The sequence below is a fragment of the Nyctereutes procyonoides genome, unplaced genomic scaffold, assembly GCF_905146905.1.
Source record: "Nyctereutes procyonoides isolate TBG_1078 unplaced genomic scaffold, NYPRO_anot_genome, whole genome shotgun sequence".
Classification (NCBI taxonomy): domain Eukaryota; kingdom Metazoa; phylum Chordata; class Mammalia; order Carnivora; family Canidae; genus Nyctereutes; species Nyctereutes procyonoides.
In genome coordinates, this window is record NW_026575051.1 from 57,653,408 (window position 1) to 57,657,467 (window position 4,060).

The window sequence follows — 4,060 nt, forward strand, 5'->3', positions numbered from 1 at the left end:
CGATTGGTTGCACCCGGAAGTGAATAATAATAACATCCGCTTGTCATCTGAAGCCATATTGCCCCCCATCCTGGTCTCTGAGCACGTGACTATTCCCCCATTAACTTGTCTCGATGCCATCTTTGTTTTGGGCAAAACCGCCGGGACTAAGTAGTCCCCATCACGCAAGTGTCTGAACATTCCTGTAGGACGCCTCTTAATTGAATCATGTTGAAACCCATTTTCATCTTTACAATGGTCAGAAGGCCAGGAGCTTAAGCGGTCAGTACAGAACGCCCTCAAATTATTTATTTATTTATTTATTTATTTATTTATTTATTTATTTATTTATTATTTATTTATTTTTTACTTCAGCAACGTGAGCCTCCTTCATAGGGGAAGTTAAGTTCCCCGCCAGGAGCATTTTCGCTTCGGAAAAGGGGGCTGAAGTCGCGGCGCTACTTTCAGACTACGGAGGGGCGTCAGGGTCAAACCTAACCGACTCGGGCGAGTTGCTACGTAAAGCTCACAGCGGCGCGTTTCTGGTCGGGACTTGTGGAGCGCTGGGGTCTCAGGGAGCGTTGCTGACGGGCTCCGCCTCGGGGAGACCGGACGGGAGCGACCGCCATAGACCTTCCCTGAACCCGCGGGGGGTTCTCTTTGTTAACCTCGGGACCTCGCGCCCCCTCCTGGCGACATTTACTCGGCTCTACGTCACCCGGTTAGTCCCGACATGTCGTTCTTTACCCGTGACCCTTGGCGGGGGGCGGGGGGGGTGGTCGGAATCCGTTTCTGTCCTTTTGCCTCTTTTCTCTCGCCTGCAAGATGGCCTCCCTGACTGCTGTGGTTGCACCGCGTTTTTGATTTTTTTTAATATGAACGACTTTTAAGGTCTCGAAAGGATCTGTTTCCGGGCCAGGAGCTACAAGTCATACAAGAAAACAAGATCATCACGGAGATACAGTGTATATTTCTCAACGAAATCTTGGAAAGTGCCTTCCTGGAGAGGAACGTGAAACTTTTGCGGAACTCGAGAGTAAACAGAGTTATTTCACTGGGGAAGTGTGGAGGGGGAAAAAAAAAGGCAACTTACAACAGAATAAAATGAAGTGCATCTAGATAGATACGGATGTGAGGATATAGATGCCACTTGCATGAAATTCCGTCTTCCTTAATAAAACCCTTGAAACCGAGATAGTCCTGGATGAGCATGAGAAGCAAGTCCTAGCTGAAAAGATGTGCCGGTCCTCAAACCCAAGTGGCCTTTGCAATAAAAATTTATCTTGGGAGAGACACTTAGAGATCACACACCTGGCAACACCATGATGGGAGTGCATGAATATTACTACAGGAAGCAAAAAAAAAGACTCATTCTTTTAGCCCTTTTCCCTAATTTTCACTTAGCACAAAAAAGACTACCCAAGTAGTCTAATAGATTTTTAAAACCAAAATCGTGGGGGGGGGGGGAGGACATATACCACATTTTATCAAGTGGTTTTCTCTGATTTTGCTCTGTGACTTTGTTTTCCAGATTTTTTTGCACAGGGCCTGATTTTCAAATTTGTTTCTCTGAGAAATTATTTTTTTGTTTTTATTATTTTAAAAAAAAGGGGGATTTTTTCATGAGACACAGAGAGAAAGAGAGAGGCAGAGACACAGGCAGAAGGAGAAGCAGGCTCCATGCAGGGAGCCTGATGTGGGACCCGATCCGGGGTCTCCAGGGTCACACCCTGGGCTGCAGGCAGTGCTGAACCGCTGAGCCACCCGGGCTGCCCAGAAATTCTTTTTTTAAAAGATTATTTGAGAGAGAGAGAGAGAGAGAGAGAGAGTGTGTGTGTGTGTGTGTGTGTGTGTACACGTGTGTACGAGTGGGGGAGGGGCTGAGGGCAAGAGAGAATCTCAAGCAGACTCCCCAGTGAGCACAGAGCTCTACTAAGGGCACCACCCCAGCAGGACCCCAAGATCATCTGAGCTAAAGTCAGACACTGAAGGCCCCCAGGGCCCCTCTGAGAAACATTCTAATCAGAAAAAGTGCTCTGTGAAACCTGATTCCCCTACTGAAACTATCACACCTTCCTACATCCTATAATCATGTTGTAATTGCCTGTTCCCTAGTTAAAGAAATTTTCTGGTACTGTTACCCCTACCCCCATCTCTGCTCTCCAACCAGTTAGCATACTGCTTATCATAGAAGTTTTTTTTAAAAAAAATTTATATTAGGAAGAGGGAGCACAAGCAGGGGGGACTGGCAGAGGAAGAGGGAGAAGCAGACTCCTGGGCAGGAATCATGGTGTGAGCAGATGGCAGATGATTAACAGACCCAGGTGCCCCCATATAAGAATTTTTCCATTTGTCAAAGGGCTGAATATTGAACAATCCCAATCATTTTGGAGACCCATTGTCAAATGGAGATAATTATTAAATACCTCATGGTTCGTTCCTGGTGCCAACTCAAGACACTTAAGCAATCACTCGTTAATAAATTGGGAAATGAATTTTATAGTCCCACTTTCCCTTGCCTCACCACTGTCATCTAGGATTGCTGGGTAATATTAGGATCTGAAGGAAACATCACACGCATATACGTATTGCAACACCAAACTTTCAGAATGTTTCTGTATTAAAATGTCTGTCTGAATAGCAATTGTGTACATTTTCTGCTGCAGTCTGGTCATTTCACACCTTGATCAGAAAGTGCTGAAGCAGCCACCACCTTGCCAGTCTTGGCAATATGCTGTTTATAACTAATAGGTTAGCCAACTTCGTAAATTAAATTTTCATGAACTTCCCGTTTGCATTGTCTGAACTAGAAAATTCAAAGGGAGGGTATGTTCAAGTTAGTACTTTGCATGATTGTGGAATCAAGTTAGCCTCAAAATTAAATGGAAAAAAATTAAGATGTGGAAAAGATGCAGAATTTGGAAGTATCCCTATCATTCAAGACATGAATCTTTAGTGCTAAATTCCACATAACATTCATCTTAACATTTAAGAATAAAAGTATTTAAAGCTGTGGTATATACATACATACAATGGAAAGTTATTTAGCCTTCAAGACAAATTCTGATACATACTACCCTGTGGATGAACTCTGAAAAGATTATGCTAAGTGAAACAAGACAGCCATGGGAGACTTTTTTTTTTTTTAAGACTATTTATTTAATAATGAGAGACACAGAGATTGAGAGGCAGACACATAGGCAGAGGGAGAATCAGGCTCCATGCAGGGAGCCTAATGCGGGACTCGATCCTGGGACCCCAGGATCATGCCCTGAGCAGAAGGCAGATGCTCAACTGCTGAGCCACCCAGGCCTCCCTGGGAGACTAACCCTTTTTTACTCATCCTACCCATCCCTCTTTGCAACTAGACACGGCCATGTGACTCTCTGGCCAATGGGTTGTGCGACATCCAAGATGAATTTAATTGCTGATGACTGTTTAATGCTGTTTTCCCTGCTAGAGTAGGGAGACCTGGTGTTAAAATGATAGAAGCACAATATAAAACCCTGGATTACAAAATCATCAACTGGAAAACGGTTGTACAGACTGCGCAGATTCACAGGGGGTACTTTGGATGAGGAAGAAATAACGGGACGTGTGGAGTTAACTTGTTACTGTAGCAAAAACTAGGCTGTCTTAATATATATTGGAATGCAAACATTTTGGCTATTTCTGCTTGAGTGCAACTTTATAAATGTATGAAAATGGCTTTGGGGAGTAGGGTCCATGAAACCTCTGAAATTACATACAAAAATCTGGGTTATATGTTTTTCTGAGACTATATAACTGACAAAATGTCCCTACCCAACCTCTACATTGTCATTAACAAAAGTGAAGAGAGGGCCTCCAAATTAAAACCCTCCTCCTTTCCCCAACTCATAGCTTTGATAAATACTTATTAAATTATTGTGCAAATGAAAGATGGTCTATAACTTTCATTCTAATCTCAAAGAGCTTCATGACCCAGAGAGTTTAAATCCAAACAGGTAGATGAAACATTTTCTAATAAATTATTCTGTCTAAATAATCAAAAACATTTTGAGAAACATCTGAAAGGATGAAGACTCACCCATGGTAGATA

The 4,060-nt window shown here is 43.1% G+C and overlaps 1 long non-coding RNA gene across 1 annotated transcript; it reads left to right on the forward strand.

The window, feature by feature from the left end:
* Window positions 1-113: 113 nt before the first annotated feature.
* Window positions 114-1,172, forward strand: LOC129513054 (uncharacterized). Its single transcript, XR_008665135.1, has 3 exons — window positions 114-261; window positions 355-700; window positions 871-1,172. It is a non-coding gene; the product is annotated as an uncharacterized LOC129513054 (long non-coding RNA).
* The last annotated feature ends 2,888 nt before the right edge of the window (window positions 1,173-4,060 follow it).